Genomic DNA, 14,062 nt, shown 5'->3' on the forward strand with positions numbered 1-14,062 from the left:
AAGTGATGCTTGGAATGGTGAAGGTGATGCTTGGTATGTTGAAGGTGATGCTTGGTATGGTGAAGGTGATGCTTGGTATGGTGAAGGTGATACTTGGTATGGTGAAGGTGATACTTGGTATGGTGAAGGTGATACTTGGTATGGTGAAGGTGATACTTGGTATGGTGAAGGTGACACTTGGTACGGTGAAGGTGATACTTGGTACGGTGAAGGTGATACTTGGTACAGTGAAGGTGATACTTGGTGTTTCGTCTCGTTGTCCAGTGAAGTGACGCATGCCAGTGTGAAGGGAACAATGCCGTGCTGTTTATTCAGCGAGCATATTTAAAGAGAAATAGTGGCAAGGGGGTTAAGAAAGAGGGGAAACAATATCAAGTCAGGGCGAGGGCACAGCGCTATCTTGCGCACGCAGGTTGCGATACGATACATCCTCCTCCGTCACAGTTTTTCGCAGCACATTTAACGCTGGTGGCTGATTTGCTTGAAGTTCTCGTCGTAATGAAGGCGGTCAAGCGGCTTTCTCACACGTGCGGACCGGCGGGGTTGCTGGGGCGCCGGACTGGTGTCTCTGGTCGGCATAACCGGAGCCGCTGGTGCCGGTGGTAGGGTTGACGACTCTTCCCGGGCTAAAATGCTGTCATCGCTAGATTCATCGCTGTCTGAGGCCTCAGTGTCAAACTTCTCCTTTGTTGCCAGTAAATGTTGTCGATTGCGCCGCAACGTCTTGCCATCATTGGTTTGCACGTAGTAGGAGCGAGGAGCTGCCGCTGCAGTTACCTTGGCCTTGCGATCCCACGTTGTCCCCTTAATGCGCACGACGTCGTCTTTTTGAAGTGGGGCCAGGCATCGGGTGGCGTGACTCGCCTGCTCATGTTTCTTGACCCGTGTAACAGCCTGACGTCGAAAGTCTGGCAAAGTCGTGCGCAGGGTCCTCCCTTGGAGCAGTTCGCCGGGCGACCGGCCGTCTTCCAATGGGCTTGATCTGTAATTGAGCATACCAAGCCAAAAGTTTTCATTCGCCTCTGTGGTTTTCTTGAGGATACGCTTTACTACTTGCACTCCCTTTTCGGCCAGCCCATTGGATCGAGGAAACATCGGGCTTGACGTAACATGTTTGAAGTCGTACAGCTCAGCGAAAAGAGCGAACTCATGGCTGGAGAACTGTGGGCCATTATCTGTGCATACCTCCATCGGGATTCCGAATCGTGAAAACATGGCCCCAAGTTTTTCGATGACGCCGGATGTCGTTTGGTCGCAGAGCTCCTCGACATCTGGAAAATTCGACATGGCATCGTAAGCAATGAGGTAGTATTTTCCGCCATATTGAAATATGTCGACACCAACGCGGTACCAGGCTTGGGTTGGAGTGGCGCGGAGCATCAGTGGCTCTGATGGTTGGTTATAAGCATACTTTCTGCAGGTTGAACAACCCTCAATCATCGATGCAACGTCACTGTTGATGTTTGGCCAGTACACCAGCTGCCTTGCCCTTGCTCTGCACTTCGCAATGCCAAGATGCCCAGCATGAATGCGTTTCAATGTCTCGGCCCGCATGCTTCGAGGTATAACGACCTTCGTACCTTTAAACAGTATTCCACCCACTACTGAAAGTTCAGCAGCCACAGATTTGAGCGGACCTTCAACCGTGACCCCGTCTGCGAGGTTCTGCATCACCACTTTGAGATAGGTATCAGCTCCCGTCTCACGCGCAAGTAGTGCAGCTGTTCTGTCACTCACCAGTGCAGACAAAATGCTGATGGCATGGACTTCAACATCTTCTGTCTCCGAGTGGCTGATGTCAGCAGGACCCGCCGACCTTGAGAGCATGTCTGCCAACTGCATCTGTTTACCCGGAACAAATGTTAGAGCGTAATCATATTTCAACAGTCTCAGGAAAAACCGCTGCAATCTCGGCGGCATGTCTGCTATGGCCTTTTTTGATATATTTATTAGCGGCTGATGGTCACTTTCAAGCAAGACTGGGCGACCGTATGTGAAGTGGTCAAACTTCTCACAGCCAAATACGAGAGCCATCGCTTCTTTTTCGATCTGTGAATAGCGCTGTTCACACTCTGTCAGTGTTTTCGACGCGTAAGCGACTGGCCTCCAATTTACGCCGTGCCGCTGTAGCAGAGCTGAACCGATGCCGTTCTGTGACGCGTCTGACGTCACTTTTGTTTCTTTCTGTGGGTCAAAAATTGCGAGTAATGGTGCCTTGGTGAGCGCGTCGCATATATCTTTCCACTCTCTCTCGTGATTGGCCGTCCATTCGAATAAAACATTTTTCTTTAGAAGAGAGCGGAGAATTGGTGTTCGCAGAGCTAGGGATGGCAAGTACTTGCTGAAGTAATTTACCACCCCGAGCAACCTGTGTACTGCCTGTTTGTTTTGTGGTTTTGGCATGTTCCTTACGCTTTCGACCAGGGCCGGACTAGGGCTTATTCCTTCGCTGCTGATCACGTCGCCTAAAAATGCTATTTTTTCGGCGCCAAACTCGCATTTTGCAACATTGAATGTCAGGCCTGCAGCTTCAGCTGCTTTTAGTGCACATCTTAGTCGTTCATCGTGCTCTTCTCTGGTAGTGCCCCAAATGAGAACGTCATCCACGTACACCCGTACTCCAGGAACACCGTCAAAGACTTCATTCAGCGCCTTTTGAAACACCTCGCTGGCGGACGCGAGCCCGAAAGGAAGCCGGAGAAAGCAGTACCGGCCGAAGGGCGTTGCGAACGTACAAAGTTTCGACGACCGCTCCTCAAGCGGGATCTGGTGAAAGCCCGCATTTGCGTCTAGACGAGAAAAGAACTTAGCTCCCGCTAACTCCGCCTCGATATCTTCCCGACGCGGCATCTGGTAGTGCTCTCTTTTCAGGCTGTCGTTGATCCTTCTCGGATCCATGCACACCCTCATTTTTCCGTCTTTCTTGCGTGTAATGACTAGTGGGCTTACCCAGTCGGTTGGGTCGCTGACCTTTCTGATGATTCCTTCTTTCTCCATTCGCTGTAGCTCAGTACGCAATGGCTCCTGTAAGGCAATGGGCACCCTCCGAGCAGCTTGAACGACGGGCACAGCGTCCTTGCGCAGCAGTATCCTGTATTCACGTTGTAAGCACCCAGTTCCTTGAAAGAGCCCAGGGTACTCCCTAGCCACTTCATGAGAAGAGGTCGAGGTGACGGTGTCCACTGTGCGGCGAAGTAGACCTAGCAGCTCGCTGGCTTGAAGTCCCAAGATGGCCTGGTGGTTTTTCTTGACTATGAAGAATTCAGTGCAAATTTTTCGTTCACCTACTTGCACCGGCGCTGAGCACGTGCCGCAGTGTTTGATGATACCACCTCCGTACGACCGCAGAACGGCACCACTGGGCTTCAGTGCACCTGCATTTAACGTCCGAAAGAGTGACATAGGTACAAGATTCGCCTGGGAGCCAGTGTCGACCTTGAACGTCACCTCCTTGCCGCCAAATTTGGCCTTCACACACCAGTCGCGGTTGCTTATGACACTGCCAATGGCTATGTCCAGAACGTCAAAATCGTCACCTTCGTGCTGTACTTCTTGAACGTGGGCATTCGCTCTGCAGCACGATGCGAAGTGGTTGGGCCTGCTGCACGAATAGCAAGTCTTGCCATAGGCAGGGCACTGTCGTGGGGCGTGAGTGCGGTCGCATCGACTGCACCTGGAAACTCGCCTCGAGAGCTGTTGTAGCTTCACTCCGGTTCTACTCGAAGAGACAGCGTTGATCTCGGACAGTTTCTTTGTTCGACTCCAGAACTCGTTCTGACGTGCTGATGTTTCTGCCGCCTTGCACAAATCTACGGCTTTTCCCAGAGTTAGCTTCTTTTCCCGCAGCATTTTTTCTCGCAGTTTTGGAGAGTTCGTGCCGAATACAATTTGGTCGCGAACCATATCGTCTGCACTTGTCCCAAAGTTGCAATTCATGGCCTGCTTTTTTAGGTCGCGAAGGAACTGTTCGAATGGCTCTGCTTCGCCTTGGATCCGTGAACGAAACACATACCGTTCGTGTACTTCGTTCTGTTGCTCGACGCAGTATTCCTCGAACTTCGCAATGACGGTGGCGTAGTCTTCTCTGTCTTCCCCGTCGGCAAACAAAAAATTATTGAACACTTCAATTGCATCCTCACCGGCCACGCTAAGGAAGAGTGCAGTTTTTGCTGCTTCTGATGCTGGCTTGCTGGCAGTGGACGTTGCTTGCAAAAAGAGTTCAAATTTCTGTTTGAACAACTTCCAACTTCGACCGCCGTCTCCTGTTAGACGCAGTGTTTCTGGCGGCCTTAGGCGCTCCATTTCTTGCTTCCAGCAGCACGCCGCCGGCAGCCGTTCCAGGTCCTAGGTGCAGGGGCGTTCCTTAGGCCGAGCCTTATCCCACTTCTGACACCATGTTTCGTCTCGTTGTCCAGTGAAGTGACGCATGCCAGTGTGAAGGGAACAATGCCGTGCTGTTTATTCAGCGAGCATATTTAAAGAGAAATAGTGGCAAGGGGGTTAAGAAAGAGGGGACACAATATCAAGTCAGGGCGAGGGCACAGCGCTATCTTGCGCACGCAGGTTGCGATACGATACACTTGGTACGGTGAAGGTGATACTTGGTACGGTGAAGGTGATGCTTGGTACGGTGAAGGTGATGCTTGGTACGGTGAAGGTGATGCTTGGTACGGTGAAGGTGATGCTTGGTACGGTGAAGGTGATGCTTGGCACGGTGAAGGTGATGCTTGGTACGGTGAAGGTGATGCTTGGTACGGTGAAGGTGATGCTTGCTACGGTGAAGGTGATGCTTGGTACGGTGAAGGTGATGCTTGGTACAGTGAAGGTGATGCTTGCTATGGTGAAGGTGATGCTTGCTATGGTGAAGGTGATGCTTGCTATGGTGAAGGTGATGCTTGCTATGGTGAAGGTGATGCTTGCTATGGTGAAGGTGATGCTTGCTATGGTGAAGGTGATGCTTGGTATGGTGAAGGTGATGCTTGCTATGGTGAAGGTGATGCTTGGTATGGAAGGTGATGCTTGCTATGGTGAAGGTGATGCTTGGTATGGAAGGTGATGCTTGCTATGGTGAAGGTGATGCTTGCTATGGTGAAGGTGATGCTTGGTATGGTGAAGGTGATGCTTGGTATGGTGAAGGTGATGCTTGGTATGGTGAAGGTGATGCTTGGTATGGTGAAGGTGATGCTTGGTATGGTGAAGGTGATGCTTGGCAATGTGAAGGTGATGCTTGGTATGGTGAAGGTGATGCTTGGTATGGTGAAGGTGATGCTTGGTATGGTGAAGGTGATGCTTGGTATGGTGAAGGTGATGCTTGGTATGGTGAAGGTGATGCTTGGTATGGTGAAGGTGATGCTTGCTATGGTGAAGGTGATGCTTGCTATGGTGAAGGTGATGCTTGCTATGGTGGAGGTGATGCTTGCTATGGTGAAGGTGATGCTTGGTATGGTGAAGGTGATGCTTGCTATGGTGAAGGTGATGCTTGCTATGGTGAAGGTGATGCTTGCTTTGGTGAAGGTGATGCTTGCTATGGTGGAGGTGATGCTTGCTATGGTGGAGGTGATGCTTGCTATGGTGAAGGTGATGCTTGCTATGGTGAAGGTGATGCTTGGTATGGTGAAGGTGATGCTTGCTATGGTGAAGGTGATGCTTGCTATGGTGAAGGTGATGCTTGCTATGGTGAAGGTGATGCTTGCTATGGTGAAGGTGATGCTTGCTATGGTGAAGGTGATGCTTGGTATGGTGAAGGTGATGCTTGGTATGGTGAAGGTGATGCTTGCTATGGTGAAGGTGATGCTTGGTATGGTGAAGGTGATGCTTGGTATGGTGAAGGTGATGCTTGGTATGGTGAAGGTGATGCTTGGTATGGTGAAGGTGATGCTTGGTATGGTGAAGGTGATGCTTGGCAATGTGAAGGTGATGCTTGGTATGGTGAAGGTGATGCTTGGTATGGTGAAGGTGATGCTTGGTATGGTGAAGGTGATGCTTGGTATGGTGAAGGTGATGCTTGGTATGGTGAAGGTGATGCTTGGTATGGTGAAGGTGATGCTTGCTATGGTGAAGGTGATGCTTGCTATGGTGAAGGTGATGCTTGCTATGGTGGAGGTGATGCTTGCTATGGTGAAGGTGATGCTTGGTATGGTGAAGGTGATGCTTGCTATGGTGAAGGTGATGCTTGCTATGGTGAAGGTGATGCTTGGTATGGTGAAGGTGATGCTTGGTATGGTGAAGGTGATGCTTGGTATGGTGAAGGTGATGCTTGGTATGGTGAAGGTGATGCTTGGTATGGTGAAGGTGATGCTTGGTATGGTGAAGGTGATGCTTGGTATGGTGAAGGTGATGCTTGGTATGGTGAAGGTGATGCTTGGTATGGTGAAGGTGATGCTTGGTATGGTGAAGGTGATGCTTGGTATGGTGAAGGTGATGCTTGGTATGGTGAAGGTGATGCTTGGTATGGTGAAGGTGATGCTTGGTATGGTGAAGGTGATGCTTGGTATGGTGAAGGTGATGCTTGGTATGGTGAAGGTGATGCTTGGTACGGTGAAGGTGATGCTTGCTACGGTGAAGGTGATGCTTGCTTTGGTGAAGGTGATGCTTGCTATGGTGAAGGTGATGCTTGCTATGGTGAAGGTGATGCTTGCTATGGTGAAGGTGATGCTTGCTATGGTGAAGGTGATGCTTGGTATGGGGAAGGTGTTGCTTGCTATGGTGAAGGTGATGCTTGGTATGGAAAGTGATGCTTGCTATGGTGAAGGTGATGCTTGCTATGGTGAAGGTGATGCTTGCTATGGTGAAGGTGATGCTTGGTATGGTGAAGGTGATGCTTGGTATGGTGAAGGTGATGCTTGGTATGGTGAAGGTGATGCTTGGTATGGTGAAGGTGATGCTTGGTATGGTGAAGGTGATGCTTGGTATGGTGAAGGTGATGCTTGGTATGGTGAAGGTGATGCTTGGTATGGTGAAGGTGATGCTTGGTATGGTGAAGGTGATGCTTGGTATGGTGAAGGTGATGCTTGGTATGGTGAAGGTGATGCTTGGTATGGTGAAGGTGATGCTTGGTATGGTGAAGGTGATGCTTGGTATGGTGAAGGTGATGCTTGGTATGGTGAAGGTGATGCTTGGTATGGTGAAGGTGATGCTTGGTATGGTGAAGGTGATGCTTGGTATGGTGAAGGTGATGCTTGGTATGGTGAAGGTGATGCTTGCTATGGTGAAGGTGATGCTTGCTATGGTGGAGGTGATGCTTGCTATGGTGAAGGTGATGCTTGGTATGGTGAAGGTGATGCTTGCTATGGTGAAGGTGATGCTTGGTATGGTGAAGGTGATGCTTGGTATGGTGAAGGTGATGCTTGGTATGGTGAAGGTGATGCTTGCTATGGTGGAGGTGATGCTTGCTATCGTGAAGGTGTGCTCGCTATGGTGAAGGTGATGCTTGCTATGGTGAAGGTGATGCTTGCTATGGTGGAGGTGATGCTTGCTATGGTGGAAGTGATGCTTGCTATGGTGAAGGTGATGCTTGGTATGGTGAAGCTGATGCTTGGTATGGTGAAGCTGATGCTTGGTATGGTGAAGGTGATGCTTAGTATGGTGAAGGTGATGCTTGGTATGGTGAAGGTGATGCTTGGTATGGTGAAGGTGATGCTTGGTATGGTGAAGGTGATGCTTGGTATGGTGAAGGTGATGCTTGGTATGGTGAAGGTGATGCTTGGTATGGTGAAGGTGATGCTTGGTATGGTGAAGGTGATGCTTGGTATGGTGAAGGTGATGATTGGTATGGTGAAGGTGATGCTTGGTATGGTGAAGGTGATGCTTGCTATGGTGGAGGTGATGCTTGCTATGGTGAAGGTGATGCTTGGTATGGTGAAGGTGATGCTTGCTATGGTGAAGGTGATGCTTGCTATGGTGAAGGTGATGCTTGGTATGGTGAAGGTGATGCTTGGTATGGTGAAGGTGATGCTTGGTATGGTGAAGGTGATGCTTGCTATGGTGGAGGTGATGCTTGCTATCGTGAAGGTGTGCTTGCTATGGTGAAGGTGATGCTTGCTATGGTGAAGGTGATGCTTGCTATGGTGGAGGTGATGCTTGCTATGGTGGAAGTGATGCTTGCTATGGTGAAGGTGATGCTTGGTATGGTGAAGCTGATGCTTGGTATGGTGAAGCTGATGCTTGGTATGGTGAAGGTGATGCTTAGTATGGTGAAGGTGATGCTTGGTATGGTGAAGGTGATGCTTGGTATGGTGAAGGTGATGCTTGGTATGGTGAAGGTGATGCTTGGTATGGTGAAGGTGATGCTTGGTATGGTGAAGGTGATGCTTGCTACGGTGAAGGTGATGTTGGCTACGGTGAAGGTGATGCCTGCTACGGTGAAGGTGATGCTTGGTATGGTGAAGGTTATGCTTGCTATGGTGAAGGTGATGCTTGCTATGGTGGAGGTTATGCTTGCTATGGTGAAGGTGATGCTTGCTATGGTGAAGGTGATGCTTGCTATGGTGAAGGTGATGCTTGCTATGGTGAAGGTGATGCTTGCTATGGTGAACTTGATGCTTGCTATGGTGGAGGTGATGCTTGCTATGGTGAAGGTGATGCTTGCTATGGTGAAGGTGATGCTTGCTATGGTGAAGGTGATGCTCGCTATGGTGAAGGTGATGCTTGCTATGGTGAAGGTGATGCTTGATATGGTGGAGGTGATGCTTGCTATGGTGGAAGTGATGCTTGCTATGGTGGAGGTGATGCTTGCTATGGTGGAGGTGTGCTTGCTATGGTGAAGGTGATGCTTGCTATGGTGAAGGTGATGCTTGCTATGGAGGAGGTGATGCTTGCTATGGTGGAAGTGATGCTTGCTATGGTGGAGGTGATGCTTGCTATGGTGGAGGTGATGCTTGCTATGGTGGAGGTGATGCTTGCTATGGTGGAGGTGATGCTTGGTATGTTGAAGGTGATGCTTGGTATGGTGAAGGTGATGCTTGGTATGGTGAAGGTGTTGCTTGGTATGGTGAAGGTGTTGCTTGGTATGGTGAAGGTGATGCTTGGTATGGTGAAGGTGATGCTTGCTATGGTGAAGGTGATGCTTGGTATGGTGAAGGTGTTGCTTGGTATGGTGAAGGTGTTGCTTGGTATGGTGAAGGTGTTGCTTGGTATGGTGAAGGTGATGCTTGGTATGGTGAAGGTGATGCTTGGTATGGTGAAGGTGATGCTTGGTATGGTGAAGGTGATGCTTGGTATGGTGAAGGTGATGCTTGGTATGGTGAAGGTGATGCTTGGTATGGTGAAGGTGATGCTTGGTATGGTGAAGGTGATGCTTGCTATGGTGAAGGTGATGCTTGCTATGGTGGAGGTGATGCTTGCTATGGTGAAGGTGATGCTTGGTATTGTGAAGGTGATGCTTGCTATGGTGAAGGTGATGCTTGCTATGGTGGAGGTGATGCTTGCTATGGTGGAGGTGATGCTTGCTATGGTGGAGGTGATGCTTGCTATGGTGAAGGCGATGCTTGGTATGGTGAAGGTGATGCTTGGTATGGTGAAGGTGATGCTTGGTATGGTGAAGGTGATGCTTGCTATGGTGGAGGTGATGCTTGCTATCGTGAAGGTGTGCTCGCTATGGTGAAGGTGATGCTTGCTATGGTGAAGGTGATGCTTGCTATGGTGGAGGTGATGCTTGCTATGGTGGAAGTGATGCTTGCTATGGTGAAGGTGATGCTTGGTATGGTGAAGCTGATGCTTGGTATGCTGAAGCTGATGCTTGGTATGGTGAAGCTGATGCTTAGTATGGTGAAGGTGATGCTTGGTATGGTGAAGGTGATGCTTGGTATGGTGAAGGTGATGCTTGGTATGGTGAAGGTGATGCTTGGTATGGTGAAGGTGATGCTTGGTATGGTGAAGGTGATGCTTGGTATGGTGAAGGTGATGCTTGGTATGGTGAAGGTGATGCTTGGTATGGTGAAGGTGATGCTTGCTACGGTGAAGGTGATGTTGGCTACGGTGAAGGTGATGCCTGCTACGGTGAAGGTGATGCTTGGTATGGTGAAGGTTATGCTTGGTATGGTGAAGGTGATGCTTGGTATGGTGAAGGTGATGCTTGGTATGGTGAAGGTGATGCTTGGTATGGTGAAGGTGATGCTTGGTATGGTGAAGGTGATGCTTGGTATGGTGAAGGTGATGCTTGGTATGTTGAAGGTGATGCTTGGTATGTTGAAGGTGATGCTTGGTATGGTGAAGGTGATGCTTGGTATGGTGAAGGTGATGTTTGGTATGGTGAAGGTGTTGCTTGGTATGGTGAAGGTGTTGGTTGGTATGGTGAAGGTGATGCTTGGTATGGTGAATGTGTTGCTTGGTATGGTGAAGGTGATGCTTGGTATGGTGAAGGTGATGCTTGGTATGGTGAAGGTGATGCTTGGTATGGTGAAGGTGATGCTTGGTATGGTGAAGGTGATGCTTGGTATGGTGAAGGTGATGCTTGGTATGGTGAAGGTGATGCTTGGTATGGTGAAGGTGATGCTTGGTATGGTGAAGGTGATGCTTGGTATGGTGAAGGTGATGCTTGGTACGGTGAAGGTGATGCTTGCTATGGTGAAGGTGATGCTTGCTTTGGTGAAGGTGATGCTTGCTATGGTGAAGGTGATGCTTGCTATGGTGAAGGTGATGCTTGCTATGGTGAAGGTGATGCTTGCTATGGTGAAGGTGATGCTTGGTATGGGGAAGGTGTTGCTTGCTATGGTGAAGGTGATGCTTGGTATGGAAAGTGATGCTTGCTATGGTGAAGGTGATGCTTGCTATGGTGAAGGTGATGCTTGCTATGGTGAAGGTGATGCTTGGTATGGTGAAGGTGATGCTTGGTATGGTGAAGGTGATGCTTAGTATGGTGAAGGTGATGCTTGGTATGGTGAAGGTGATGCTTGGTATGGTGAAGGTGATGCTTGGTATGGTGAAGGTGATGCTTGGTATGGTGAAGGTGATGCTTGGTATGGTGAAGGTGATGCTTGGTATGGTGAAGGTGATGCTTGGTATGGTGAAGGTGATGCTTGGTATGGTGAAGGTGATGCTTGGTATGGTGAAGGTGATGCTTGGTATGGTGAAGGTGATGCTTGGTATGGTGAAGGTGATGCTTGGTATGGTGAAGGTGATGCTTGCTATGGTGAAGGTGATGCTTGCTATGGTGGAGGTGATGCTTGGTATGGTGAAGGTGATGCTTGGTATGGTGAAGGTGATGCTTGCTATGGTGAAGGTGATGCTTGGTATGGTGAAGGTGATGCTTGGTATGGTGAAGGTGATGCTTGGTATGGTGAAGGTGATGCTTGCTATGGTGGAGGTGATGCTTGCTATCGTGAAGGTGTGCTCGCTATTGTGAAGGTGATGCTTGCTATGGTGAAGGTGATCCTTGCTATGGTGGAGGTGATGCTTGCTATGGTGGAAGTGATGCTTGCTATGGTGAAGGTGATGCTTGGTATGGTGAAGCTGATGCTTGGTATGGTGAAGCTGATGCTTGGTATGGTGAAGGTGATGCTTAGTATGGTGAAGGTGATGCTTGGTATGGTGAAGGTGATACTTGGTATGGTGAAGGTGATGCTTGGTATGGTGAAGGTGATGCTTGGTATGGTGAAGGTGATGCTTGGTATGGTGAAGGTGATGCTTGGTATGGTGAAGGTGATGCTTGGTATGGTGAAGGTGATGCTTGCTATGGTGGAGGTGATGCTTGCTATGGTGAAGGTGATGCTTGGTATGGTGAAGGTGATGCTTGCTATGGTGAAGGTGATGCTTGCTATGGTGAAGGTGATGCTTGGTATGGTGAAGGTGATGCTTGGTATGGTGAAGGTGATGCTTGCTATGGTGGAGGTGATGCTTGCTATCGTGAAGGTGTGCTTGCTATGGTGAAGGTGATGCTTGCTATGGTGAAGGTGATGCTTGCTATGGTGGAGGTGATGCTTGCTATGGTGGAAGTGATGCTTGCTATGGTGAAGGTGATGCTTGGTATGGTGAAGCTGATGCTTGGTATGGTGAAGCTGATGCTTGGTATGGTGAAGGTGATGCTTAGTATGGTGAAGGTGATGCTTGGTATGGTGAAGGTGATGCTTGGTATGGTGAAGGTGATGCTTGGTATGGTGAAGGTGATGCTTGGTATGGTGAAGGTGATGCTTGGTATGGTGAAGGTGATGCTTGGTATGGTGAAGGTGATGCTTGCTACGGTGAAGGTGATGTTGGCTACGGTGAAAGTGATGCCTGCTACGGTGAAGGTGATGCTTGGTATGGTGAAGGTTATGCTTGCTATGGTGAAGGTGATGCTTGCTATGGTGGAGGTTATGCTTGCTATGGTGAAGGTGATGCTTGCTATGGTGAAGGTGATGCTTGCTATGGTGAAGGTGATGCTTGCTATGGTGAAGGTGATGCTTGCTATGGTGAACTTGATGCTTGCTATGGTCGAGGTGATGCTTGCTATGGTGAAGGTGATGCTTGCTATGGTGAAGGTGATGCTTGCTATGGTGAAGGTGATGCTCGCTATGGTGAAGGTGATGCTTGCTATGGTGAAGGTGATGCTTGATATGGTGGAGGTGATGCTTGCTATGGTGGAAGTGATGCTTGCTATGGTGGAGGTGATGCTTGCTATGGTGGAGGTGTGCTTGCTATGGTGAAGGTGATGCTTGCTATGGTGAAGGTGATGCTTGCTATGGAGGAGGTGATGCTTGCTATGGTGGAAGTGATGCTTGCTATGGTGGAGGTGATGCTTGCTATGGTGGAGGTGATGCTTGCTATGGTGGAGGTGATGCTTGCTATGGTGGAGGTGATGTTTGGTATGTTGAAGGTGATGCTTGGTATGGTGAAGGTGATGCTTGGTATGGTGAAGGTGTTGCTTGGTATGGTGAAGGTGTTGCTTGGTATGGTGAAGGTGTTGCTTGGTATGGTGAAGGTGATGCTTGGTATGGTGAAGGTGATGCTTGGTATGGTGAAGGTGATGCTTGGTATGGTGAAGGTGATGCTTGGTATGGTGAAGGTGATGCTTGGTATGGTGAAGGTGATGCTTGGTATGGTGAAGGTGATGCTTGCTATGGTGAAGGTGATGCTTGCTATGGTGGAGGTGATGCTTGCTATGGTGAAGGTAATGCTTGGTATTGTGAAGGTGATGCTTGCTATGGTGAAGGTGATGCTTGCTATGGTGGAGGTGATGCTTGCTATGGTGGAGGTGATGCTTGCTATGGTGGAGGTGATGCTTGCTATGGTGAAGGTGATGCTTGGTATGGTGAAGGTGATGCTTGGTATGGTGAAGGTGATGCTTGGTATGGTGAAGGTGATGCTTGCTATGGTGGAGGTGATGCTTGCTATCGTGAAGGTGTGCTCGCTATGGTGAAGGTGATGCTTGCTATGGTGAAGGTGATGCTTGCTATGGTGGAGGTGATGCTTGCTATGGTGGAAGTGATGCTTGCTATGGTGAAGGTGATGCTTGGTATGGTGAAGGTGATGCTTGGTATGGTGAAGGTGATGCTTGGTATGGTGAAGGTGATGCTTGGTATGGTGAAGGTGATGCTTGGTATGGTGAAGGTGATGCTTGGTATGGTGAAGGTGATGCTTGGTACGGTGAAGGTGATGCTTGCTATGGTGAAGGTGATGCTTGCTTTGGTGAAGGTGATGCTTGCTATGGTGAAGGTGATGCTTGCTATGGTGAAGGTGATGCTTGCTATGGTGAAGGTGATGCTTGCTATGGTGAAGGTGATGCTTGGTATGGGGAAGGTGTTGCTTGCTATGGTGAAGGTGATGCTTGGTATGGAAAGTGATGCTTGCTATGGTGAAGGTGATGCTTGCTATGGTGAAGGTGATGCTTGCTATGGTGAAGGTGATGCTTGGTATGGTGAAGGTGATGCTTGGTATGGCGAAGGTGATGCTTAGTATGGTGAAGGTGATGCTTGGTATGGTGAAGGTGATGCTTGGTATGGTGAAGGTGATGCTTGGTATGGTGAAGGTGATGCTTGGTATGGTGAAGGTGATGCTTGGTATGGTGAAGGTGATGCTTGGTATGGTGAAGGTGATGCTTGGTATGGTGAAGGTGATGCTTGGTATGGTGAAGGTGATGCTTGGTATG

The sequence above is a fragment of the Amblyomma mixtum genome, unplaced genomic scaffold (genome assembly GCF_055824585.1).
Source record: "Amblyomma mixtum isolate Tamu unplaced genomic scaffold, ASM5582458v1 scaffold_14, whole genome shotgun sequence".
NCBI lineage: Eukaryota > Metazoa > Arthropoda > Arachnida > Ixodida > Ixodidae > Amblyomma > Amblyomma mixtum.